General features: G+C 39.0%; 1 protein-coding gene and 1 long non-coding RNA gene across 6 annotated transcripts in view; both read left to right on the forward strand.

Moving 5' to 3' along the window:
* The window catches only part of FGF12 (fibroblast growth factor 12), a 615850-nt gene that overhangs the window by 474868 nt on the left and 128699 nt on the right, over nt 1-12283 (forward strand). The window lies entirely within an intron of this gene.
* Nucleotides 1-12283, forward strand: part of LOC139183186 (uncharacterized) — a 121658-nt gene that overhangs the window by 59171 nt on the left and 50204 nt on the right. The window contains exon 2 of the long non-coding RNA XR_011566719.1: nt 1-12283. This exon is cut by the window's left edge and continues 58117 nt beyond it; it is cut by the window's right edge and continues 50204 nt beyond it. This is a non-coding gene — a long non-coding RNA (uncharacterized lncRNA).

The following is a 12283-nucleotide window of genomic DNA, read 5'->3' on the forward strand; positions in this document are numbered from 1 at the left end:
TTTTCCCATTAACTCATTTATATAACAGTGTGAGTGGTTCAGTACCTTTGTTAAAAGAGGAGATTGATATTCATATGAAAAAAAGAAAATCCCTTCCGAGAGATTCAGACAGAAATTCTCTGTGCTATGCACAAAAGTGATAAAACTAGCTTGCTTTTCAATCTGTGGAGAATATGGCCTTGTGAACTTTACCCACTTTTTTCCTGCCCTGAATCCAATCTAAAGAAACTGATTCTTAAAATTTATTCACCAGTGTTTTCTGCTCATCTAAGAGTGTTTTGCTAAAGCTGAAACTCCAGTACTTTGGCCACCTCATGCGAAGAGTTGACTCATTGGAAAAGACTCTGATACTGGGAGGGACTGGGGGCAGGAGGAGAAGGGGACAACAGAGGATGAGATGGCTGGATGGCATCACTGACTCAATGGATGTGAGTCTGAGTGAACTCCGGGAGTTGATGATGGACAGGGATGCCTGGTGTGCTACGATTCATGGGGTCGCAAAGAGTTGGACACGACTGAGCGACTGAACTGAACTGAACTGAACTGAAGAGTGTTTTGAGAAAGAGATGATAATTGAGATAGATGCTATTTTTCTCCTAAAAAAAACTGGGCAGGAGTTGGTCTGTAAGGTAGGGTATGAAAGTGATGTCTTGTCAAGTTTAGCAAATCACAAGTCATAGGACATCAAATGAGGCAGGGACCATGCAGTTTTATCTTTGAATATTTTTTGCAGTGGCTGTGGTCAGTTGGGTTCTTTGAGGCACTTCCAGTGATAAAGAACTCTCTTTCAGTGTGCAGATCCTCTGACACACAGGGAAGCATGAAGCAACTTGGGGCTTTGTGACAAATACATATAAATATTGAGCCTCATCTGTATGTAATTTCTTCTTTATCTTGCTCAAGTAGGGAAAGATCACTTAAGCCAGTGGCAAGTGTATCATATACACACACATATAGTCCCTTTTTCCATTGTTGAGGATTTATATCCAGTTGGTGGAGTGTTTTGTAATTTTCTTATAATTAAGTTTGACATTCTATGTCTGTAATCATGCAGCAATATTTCATAGATTACACTGTGACATAGCAATTGCACAGACTCAGATTATGGATATATATATAACCTCCCTGCTACCTTTTTCTGTCTGAAGGGATACAAAGGTGGGCTTGAGAAAAATGGGCCCTTTGTGATGCTTAGCTGCCACAAAAAAAGCAATAACAGTTATTGAAAATTCCTGGGGTAAATTGTGTTTGTATGATTTTTTTTTTTAATTTTGGATTTGTCCCTTAGTGATTATTTCATTTTCAGATAGCTCCAAGGAGTTTGGGCCATTAACTTTTTAATGCAGCACTCTGATTTTCCCTGGACTTGCCAGCATTTTTATTACTCATTCCTAATAACATCACTGAAAGGAAAGTCAGTATTCTCTCTCCTGTCCATCCGGAAAACCCTAGACCAGAAGAAGAGGAACGAGTAAAGCCAGGTCAGATTCCAGACCAGAGTCTGGATCTCAGAGGAGCAATTTTTAAAAGCCAATTTAAGAGGTCTGAGTAAAGCAGGTAGTGGTTTATACCCTAGAAAACTGACTCCTTGGAGAATTCTTTCCACAGTCCCTTAGAACTGATGTCCCTGGCTTCTGTGTCTCTTCCCTGGGACATACTGAAAGTCTTTCTGACTCCTGCATTAAATCACTTTCATGTTTGTTTCTATAACATTCAAAACCTATTAAACGAGGGTGGATTGATGTAATTTAGGAATGGGGATTGGGAAAGACTTCCCCAGAATAGCAATCTTTGTGTAGAGGGCAAAGTTAGGAGGGGATGAGATAGATATCATAGGTGCCATTAGCAGAAAGAGGGAAGACAGAGGATGATGAAAGCGAAAGCCAGGTCAGGAAGGTAGATTGGGAATGGCAAGGTAGATTTTTATATGTTTAATTTTTAATATGAGTGGGATACTCCATTGGAAATTTTAATTCAGCACCCCAGAAGCAGCAATGTTGTCATAACTTTCAAAAAATGAATTGAGAATTAATCAACAATATATCTGGTTAACAAAGTGATCATAGCATTGAACGGGACTTTCCAGGTAGCCAGGTGCTAAAGAATCCACCTGCGAAGCATGAGACATGAGTTTGATCCTGGGATGATTCCCTGGAGAAGAAAATGACAACCCACTCCAGTATTCTTGCCTGGAAAATCCCATGGAAAGAGGAGCCTGGCAGGCTACAGTCCATAGGGTCACAAAGAGTCAGACATGACTTAGTGACTGAACAGCAGCATAGCATTGAAAACTGCAGGTATTGACATAGACTCGAGAAGTGTTTAATGAGTGAAGGATACAGAACACAAGATAAAAGAATTGGAAGAGAATTTGAATCTCTAAATTCAGTAGCAAATATCAGCAAATACATTGAAATGAAGAAAACTGTAGTTTCAAGCAAGGGGCTCATACTTCTTTGGTATTCCAAAAGGATGCACAGATCTCCTACACATAAAATGATCATCATGTTTTGTGCCCAGAATTAATGACTTTTAGATGATACTTGGAGAGAAATTTGTGGCAATGTCTAATTGATTGATCATGGTCCAGTATTCTAAAGAACCATCTCTATGGCATGGAATGAGTCAGACTGCCAGTAATCCAGCTGAGAAACTCAGAATGGAAAGAAAAAACCTATTCATTAATTCAATTTGAATTGAATTTGAGGTGTTTTAGTGGAATTTTACTGTCTTATCAATACCAATTGTATCTCCCTGTTATTCTTTCCATTAAATTAGTGGGTATTTTTTTCTTGTTTTTTTTTTTTTTTTTAATTTCATCATAGCATCATCCTATCTATAATATGGAAAAACATGCATGTTAGATAAGTATTTGTTTATTTGTCAAATGTAACAAATTTCTCATTTTATCTTTGCTGAAATTATGAAAGATACATGAAGTATAATACATGTGGATTCTCATGAGCATTTTGGAAATGACTCATCCAGAATTAATTCATCAGCTCCTGTAATGCACTCACTTCATTTCTTTCCCAGTACCCTTCATGAGTACTGCTGTGGTTCATAATAATTTAGATTTAGGGATTTTTTCCCCCTTTTTTTCCCTTTTGCTCACTTTGTCAAATGATAGAAAGGGAAAACAGGAATTTTATTAAATGTTGACATAATTAGATAATGAGCAGAAATTTTCATGAAAAGTCTAGTTTTTTGCTCAAGAATTTATTTAACAGTTGCCAACTTAGATGCAGGAAATTACGCGCCACATTACATGCAGCCCGAGGCTCCTTGGAGGGAAGAAAAATGCTTCCCCCTTTCAGGAGCTGTGGAAATTGTTCCAAGACCAACAGGAAAAGCTTTATTTCTGTACAAAAGAGCTCTGTGGTCATCAGAGCAGAAGGGGCTTGAATTTTATATTGTGAAAGTTTTCTACGTAACATTGGGTTTTGACTCTGTTGACCTTTGGAAAAGGGAGGATGTGGAGCACGGAGCTGGAATTGTAACCCCATGAAAGTTATTCTCTTTTAGTAATACTTCAGTGGTACCAATATTTAATGTTCTCCTAAATGAGTGAAACACCTGGACGCTGACCTGAGCAAATGCTGTTTCTCTTTGTCGTATAGGACTCAGTAACAATGTTCAAACTCTTTGATTCATCCATTCAACTTATAGAAATTTATCTTAATAAAATAATTCCAAGCAAGAAAAATAAAGCTATGTACCTGAAGATATTCTTTGCAGTATTAGCTGTACCAGCAAAAGATGAAAGCAACCTGACTATCCAGTGGTGGTGGTGGTGGTGTTCAGTTGCTCTGTCCTGTCTGACTCTTTGTGAGCCCGAGGATTATAGCACCCCAGGCTTCCCTGTCATTTACCATCTGCTCAAACCCATGTCCATCTATTCGGTGATGCCATCCAACCATCTCATCCTCTGTCATCCTCTTCTCCTCCTGCCTTCAATCTTTCCTAGCATCAGGGTCTTTTTTTTTTTTCCCCCCAATGAGTCAGCTCTTCCCATCAGGTACCCAAAGTATTGGAGTTTCAGCATCAGTCCTTCCAGTGAATATTCAGGACTGATTTCCTTTACTATTGACTAGTTGGATTTCCTTGCAGTACAAGGGACTCTCAACAGTCAATTCCAGCACCACAGTTCAAAAGCATCAGTTCTTCAGTGCTCAGCTTTCTTTACAGTCCAACTCTCACATACATGCATGACTACTAGAAAAACCATAGCTTTGACAATATGGACCTTTGTCAGCAAAGTAATGTCTCTTCTTTTTGATATGCTATCTAGATTTCTCATAGCTTTTCTTCCAAAGAACAGGCATCTTTTAATCTCATGGCTACAGTCACTATCTGCAGTGATTTTGGAGCCCAAGAAAATAAAGTCTCTTTCTGTTTGCATTGCTTCCCCGACTATTTGCCATGACATGATGGGACTGGATGTCATGATCTTCATTTTTTAAATGTTGAGTTTTAAGCCAGCTTTTTCACTCTCCTCTTACCTTCATCAAGAGATCTTTAGTTCCTCTTCACTTTCTGCCATAAGGGTGGTATCATCTGCGTATCTGACATTATTGATATTTCTCCTGGCCATCTTGATACCAGCTTGTGCTTCCTCCAGCCCAGCATTTCTCATGATGTACTCTGCATATAAGTTAAATAAGCAGGGTGACAATATACAGCCTTGACATACTCTTTTCCCAATTTGGAACCAGTCTGTTGTTCCATGTTGGGTTCTAACTGTTGCTTCTTGACCTGCTTACAGGTTTCCCAGGAGGTAGGTAAGGTGGTTTGGTATTCCCATAACTTTAAGAATTTATCACAGTTTGTTGTGTTCCACAAAGTCAAAGCCTTAGATGTAGTCAATGAAGCAGCAGTAGACATTTTTCTGTAATTCTCTTGCTTTTTATGATCCAGCAGATGTTGGCAGTTTGATTTCTGGTTCCTCTGCCTTTTCTAAATCCACCTTGTACACATCTGGAAGTTCTCAGTTCATTACTGTTGAAGCCTAGCTTGGAGGATTTTTAGCATTACCTGGCTTGCAAGTGAAATTTGTGCAATTTTGAACATTCTTTGGCATTGCCCTTCTTTGGGATTAGAATGAAAACTGACCTTTTCCAGTCCTATTGCCACTGCTGAGTTTTCCAAATTTGCTGGCATATTGAGTGCAGCACTTTCACAGCATCATCTTTTTAGGATTTGAAATAACTCAACTGGAATTCCATCACCTCCACTAGCTTTGTTCGTAGTGATGCTTCCTAAGGCCCACTTGACTTCACACTCCAAGATGTCTGGCTCTAAGTGAGTGATCATACCATCCTGGTTTTCTGGGTCATTAAGATCTTTATAGTTTTTCTGTGTATTCTTGCCACCTCTTCTTAATCTCTTCCCCTTCTGTTAGTTCCATACAGTATCTGTCCTTTTTTGTGCCCATCTTTGTGTGAAGTGTTTCCTTGGTAGCTCTAATTATCTTGATGAGATCTCTAATCTTTCCCATTCTATTGTTTTCCCCTATTTCTTTGCATTTTTCACTTAGGAATGCTTTCTTATCTCTCCTTCCTATTCTTTGGAACTCTGCATTCAGATGGGTATATCTTTCTATTTCTCCTTTGCCTTTTGCTTCTCTTCTTTTCTCAGCTATTCATAAGACCTCCTCAGTCAATCATTTTGCATTTTTCTTTTGTGGGGGATGGTTTTGATCACTGCCTCCTATACAATGTTATGAACCTCTGTCTATAGTTCTTCAGACCTCTGTCAGATCTAATCCTTTGAATCTATTTGTCATTTCCACTGTTTAATCATAAGGGATTTTATTTAGGTCATACCTGAATGGCCTAGTGGATTTCTCTACTTTTTTCAATTTAAGTCTGAATTTTGCAATAAGGAGTTCATGATCTGAGCCACAGTCAGTTCCTGGTCTTGTTTTTGCTGACTGTACAAAAATTATTAAATAAATTCAGTCATACATAGGTATAGAAATATTCTGTAGCCATTAAATGTTATCAGGTACACTATGTAACTAAGAAAAGTATTTCCATTCTAATGTTATATAAGGGAATGAATAACTAGTCATAATATGTATTTAGCTAACATTTATTAGGCCCTTTCCATTTGCCAAGCACTGTTTAAGCATTGTACATTTATACATCTTCACAGTAATTCTAAGAGATAGGTACTATTATTACCCATATATTATACACAGGAAGGGGCTTTCCAGGTGGCGCTATTGGTAAAGAACTAGCCTGCCAGTGTAGGAGGTGTAAGAGACACGGGTTCCATCCTCAGGTCAGGAAGATCCCCTGGAGGATGGCATGGCAACCCACTCCAATATTCTTGTTGGGGGCATCCCATGGACAGATGAGCCTGGAGGTGCAATCCATAGGGTCACAAACAGACACGAGTGAGGCAACTTAGCATGGAAATACACATGAAGAAACTGAGCAAGGTTGCAGAGCTAGTGACTGCTGGGTCAGGGATTGAAAGCTAGGTATGTGTCTCTCGAGGTCACACTTAACCATTACTCTATATAAGATCAGCAAACAAATGGGTATATTCACATCAATTACACCTAGTTGGAGAAGGAAATGGCAACCCACTCCAGTATTCTGGCCTGGAAAATCCCATGGGTAGAGGAGCTTGACAGGCTATAGTCCATGGGGTCGCAAAGAGTCGGACATGACTGAGCCACTTCACTTTCTTTCTTTCACACCTAGTAACACTGCATGTAAAAAGCTGGAAGAGAATATACAAAAAAGTAAAATTACTCAACACTGTTGAAATTCATGAGACACATTTAAAAAATTTCCTCTAATGTTCTAACATATGGCTTTTACTATATAAAAATATGACTTAGTAATGTGTAACATTTGAGTACAAAGTTCAAACTTTATTAAAAAAGATGTTTCATATATTATGAAAGAGAAATGATCTCCGTCCAGTATAGCCATTTACCCCGTTTGAAAATCCACTCCCAGAAGTCTGATGTTAAGTTTATGTTTGGTAAAAGCTACCAGAGAGGCCCAGAGATTGGGGAGAATAGATGCTTAAAGAATAAGGCTTTCATGGAAAATTGTAAGTAGGAGGATTTGCTAATATGTAGGTCAGAGGATTGCAGACTGAGTAATCTGTTCATAATGTAAATGTAGCAGGGATAACTGGTGTAACCATCATAGGAAAAATCAAATTAAACATTAGGGAGAACTTCTGAGCTTTAATAGTATTGTTTTGGGCTGTGTATATATATTTTAAAATAAAAGGTTTTATCTGAAAACCTGCAGTTACCCATCCCTTGGAGGAGCAGAAATGTTCCTAGAAGGAAAGAATATAGCTGAAGGCAGGAAGTGAAGCACCACATGGAATATAGAGTATATGATAGAGAAGGAGAAACTTGTGATTTATGTTAAACTTATTAAAGATGCACTGTGAGAAATTTGTATTTTTTTGGGTGCAAAATTATCTATAATGGTATTTTAATGAGTATGAATTGTGTAAAATTATATTCTATGATTAAAGAAGTTTTGTAAACCTTTTTAATTTGGAGTCCAAGAATAGTTTTAGACTGATGCATAACTTCCTGAAATTTTATATCAAGTTTAAATATGTGCAAGTGAGCAGTTTGATGGGGAGGGTTCCTGTAGTTTCTATCAAATAGTCTTAAATCTCTACAAGCTATTGACTACTATAATATCTACATTAATCTGTTTCAGGAAAAGATAAGGCTATACAGTTATTATAGATAGGTAGATAGATAAACTTCCCCTTTGGCTCAGTGGGTAAAGAATCTGTACAATGCAGGAAACACAGGAGATGCGGGTTAGCCTGGGTCAGGAAGATCCCGTGGAGGAGGAAATGGCAACCCACTCCAGTATTCTCGCCTGGAAAATCCCACGGACAGAGGACCCTGGCAGGCTACAGTTTGTGGGTCGCAAAGGGTCAGACACAACTGAGCAACTAACACACACACAGATAGATAAACAGATGACAAATAGATGACAAATAATACATAGACAGGTGATAATAGGTAGATAGTCTATTGCATATAGTTTCAGAATCTTGTTGAAATTTTCTGTGTATCTTCTAAATATACTGTTGGAAATTCTTATAATAAAGTCTTCAAATACATTGTTGAAATGAAAATAGGTAACACAAACGTTTAAAAACCTCTAATTTATGGTCATTGAGGAGTATAATGAAAAGGAATTTTGCTCTGGGGCTTCAGCTCTATCTTGCACATTATGTTTGTCATAAACCTGACTGAGATCTTTGGGATATTTGGGGGTTCTTCCTTTGGCTGCCATGCAGCAAACTGGTCAGCCTTTGCTATCTGTGGTGCAGTAATCAGCAGAATAACCTGCCTTCTCAGACAAAGTCACCTGTTCCAGGACCAGATCTCAAATAAATTTCCTTTGTGTTTTAGTGACATCTCTTCTTTTCGTTGTTGTGAAATCTGTTGTCATTGTTTAGAAAGCCATCTTTTAGGTTTCCCATAATCCAAACCTAAGGTAGAGCTTCACTGGTGGATCAGCGGTAAAGAGTCCACCTGCCAATGCAGAGGACACAAATTTGATCCCTAATGCAGGAAGATCCCACATGCCCTGGAGCAACTAAGCCCATGCACCACAACTATTTAGTCTGTGCTCTAGACTGGAGCTGCAACTACTGAAGCCCATGTGCCCTAGAGCCCATGCTCCACAGCAAGAGACACAACCACAGTAAAAAGCCCATGCACTGCAACTGAGAGTGGCCCCCTGCTTGCCACAACTAGAGAAAAGCCCCCACAGCAGCAAAGACCTTGCATGAAAGTGAAAGTAGCTCAGTCATGTCCGACTCTGTGACCGCATGGACTATACAGTCCATGGAATTCTCCAGGCCAGAATACTAGAATGGGTAGCCTTTCCTTTCCCCAGGGATCTTCCCAACCCAGGGATCAAACCCAGGTCTCCCACATTGCAGTCAGATTCTTTACCAGCTGAGCCACAAGGGAAGCCCAAGAGCCATCACAACCAAAAATAGATAAATAAAATTATGTATTTAAAAAACCTACAGGTAGCTTTTGAACTGTGGTATTGGAGAAGACTCTTGAGAGTCCCTTGGACTGCAAGGAGATCCAACTAGTCCATTCTGAAGGAGATCAGCCCTGGGATTTCTTTGGAAGGAATGATGCTAAAGCTGAAACTCTAGTACTTTGGCCACCTCATGCGAAGAGTTGACTCTTTGGAAAAGACTCTGATGCTGGGAGGGATTGGGGGCAGGAGGAGAAGGGGGCGACAGAGGATGAGATGGCTGGATGGCATCACTGACTCGATGGACTTGAATCTGGGTGAACTCTGGGAGTTGGTGATAGACAGGGAGGCCTGGAGTGCTGTGATTCATGGGGTCGCAAAGAGTCGGACACGACTGAGCGACTGAACTGAACTGAACAGGTAGCAAGAATTTAAATAAGCATGGTACATAGGTTCCTGATTCTTCAAGGCATTGTTCTCTTGAAGCAAATAACCAATGAGAAGAGATTTGGTCCACTTTTAAAATCAGTTTTTATTGCCTTTAACTTTATTAAAAGCTTTATTGAGATGTAATTCACATTTGTTGCTTTCCCCATGAGTTTCTCTTCCCTTTTATTAGCTGTAAAAATGTATGTCTGTGTGTGTGGGCGTATGTGTATGTTTGTGTGTGGGGTTTAAAAATAGAGCAAATTGACTTTTGAGAAGCACAGTTAATAAAACACTTAGATTTATAATATAGGATGGAGTAAGACTGTATGCAGCACAGAAAAGTGGAATATTTTCAAAGTTTCTAATTGAAATAATAATTTTACTAGTTACCTTTTCCTTTCTAATGCTGGCACAAACTCTGACAATTGCTCCAACATTTTATAATTTAGACAAGAAAGCTTAGAATGGAATTTGTGACTTTGTAAGGAACATATAGCAAGATTGTATACCTGACAGAGTCTATTACTATGATTTTTTTTTACTTTACAATATTGTATTGGTTTTGCCATACATCAACATGCATCCACCAGGGGTGTACACGTGTTCCCCCTCCTGAACCCCCCTCCCACCTCCCTCCCCATACCATTCCTCGAGTCTAATATTTTATGTTGGTTGGTATTAGCCTTTCCATGAGTTTCTGTGAGACCCCCAGTTTGTCTATTAAGTTGTCTATTATTGGGGAGGGATTTTGTGTGTGTGTGTGTGTGTGTGTGTGCACACGTGCGCGTGCATGCTCAGTTGCTCATTCATGTCTGAGTCTTTGTGACCCCATGGACTGTAACCCACCAGGCTCCTCTGTCTACAGGAATTCTCAGGCAAGAATACTGGAGTGGGTTGCCATTTCCTCCTCCAGGGGATCTTCCTGGCCCGGGGATTGAACATGCATGTCCTTCGTTGGCAGGCAGGTTCTTTACCACTGCACCAATTTGGACATCTCCACATGGTTGTCTACTTGTGCATTGTTTCATTTTTTTATTTGTCCAGCAAATATTAATTGACTGTCTCCTCTATGCAATGACTTATCTATGCTCAATGTTATAGGGCTTACAAAATTAATAAGAAAATGATCCCTGCTTCTAAGGAGGGACTTATAAATAACCAAAGTACAAGGAAGATTGTGGATCTTACTATAACACACTGGTAAACAGGATGCTCTGGGAACAGAGGGAGTAACTTAAATTTGAGAGGTCATAGAAGAGTGCATGCAAAGGAAGCACTTTATCATGACTTAGAAGGAAAAATAGGATTTTTGTAGGCAGAGAAGGGTAAAGTGCTAGGACTTCCAACTGGACAAAAAAAAACATTGATTTATTGAATGCTTTCTGTGTGCAAGACACCAGGCTAAATGGTCTTTTTCCTATGAGCCAAGTTCTTTTCTTGTCCCCACAAACAGAGAAAGAAATGGAAGCCTGTAGAGATTCATTTTGTTTTCAGGCCAAAAGGGAGTGCAGGCAGCAGAATCACTGCCATATTTGCTAAGTTGAAAGGTTGTATTTCTCTTCTTCATTACTGTGTCTAGCACAGTGGTTGGCACACTTTTTCTTAAGGTGCCAGACAATAAATATTTGATACTTTTCACATTTACACAATCTCTGTCACACTTATTCACTTCTGCCATTGTAACTCGAAAGCAACCATAGACCATACAGAAATGAATGAAGCTGGTTATATTCCAATAATACTGTTTATGGATACTGAAAAGGAAATTTTGTGCAATTTTCACATTTCATGAAATATTCTTTTTTGATTTTTTATAACATTTTAAAATGTTATGTTTTAACATTTTAACATTTAAAATGTTTAAAAGGGTTAATACTATTTTTGACTCATGGCTCTGCAGCAATAAGTTGTGGCTTGGATTTGTCCTGCAGGATGTAGTTTGCTGACCCCTGAGGGCTTATAACAGGAGATTAATAAATATTTATCATGAAAAGTAGCTAGTGGGAGAAACACCTTGATCCTGGGTGTATCACACAGCTTCTGGGTCTTCCACTTGACTCCTAGTCTCCATAAGTGGCCCTGTTGGGAATTCTGGACTCTGTAATTTGAGTGGCCAGTGGCCCTGTACTCCCAGTACTGAAGCATATCACTTTGGACATAACTACACTTTATACAGATGCATTTGTTGAAAAATAAAAGGTTAAGAAATCAGCTGAGATAAGGCTTTGATTCTGTTATTGAACCAAGAAGTATGTTCAGGCTTGTTCTTGAAGTGAGCAAAGATATGATATACCTTAAGTCACCTGGTTTGTTCATCTTTAAAGAGCAAAAGCTTCTTTGTGTCATCTATTTAAAAACTATTGAGTTATCTTTGATGACCTCCTTTTGAATAAAAAGTATGAAAAAGTCCCTGAAGTTGAACTTATTTATATAGTGAACGTGAAGTAAGTCTGATGATATTCCTAGATAGCATTGATGAAATCCAACATACCTGAATATACTTAGCAAGATCCAGTACACCTGAATATCTCTGAGGCAGACTAGTACTCTTTTTTTTTTAAATTTTATTTTATTTTTAAACTTTACATAATTGTATTAGTTTTGCCAAATATCAAAATGAATCCACCACAGGTATACATGTGTTCCCCATCCTGAACCCTCCTCCCTCCTCCCTCCCCATACCATCCCTCTGGGTCGTCCCAGTGCACCAGCCCCAAGCATCCAGTATCGTGCATCGAACCTGGACTGGCAACTCGTTTCTTACATGATATACATGTTTCAATGCCATTCTCCCAAACACAAAGCTGTTGGCTTCAGAAAGTGGATCCCAGGGACATTTTAAGTTTTATTAG

Source organism: Bos indicus, chromosome 1, assembly GCF_029378745.1.
Source record: "Bos indicus isolate NIAB-ARS_2022 breed Sahiwal x Tharparkar chromosome 1, NIAB-ARS_B.indTharparkar_mat_pri_1.0, whole genome shotgun sequence".
Lineage (NCBI taxonomy): Eukaryota > Metazoa > Chordata > Mammalia > Artiodactyla > Bovidae > Bos > Bos indicus.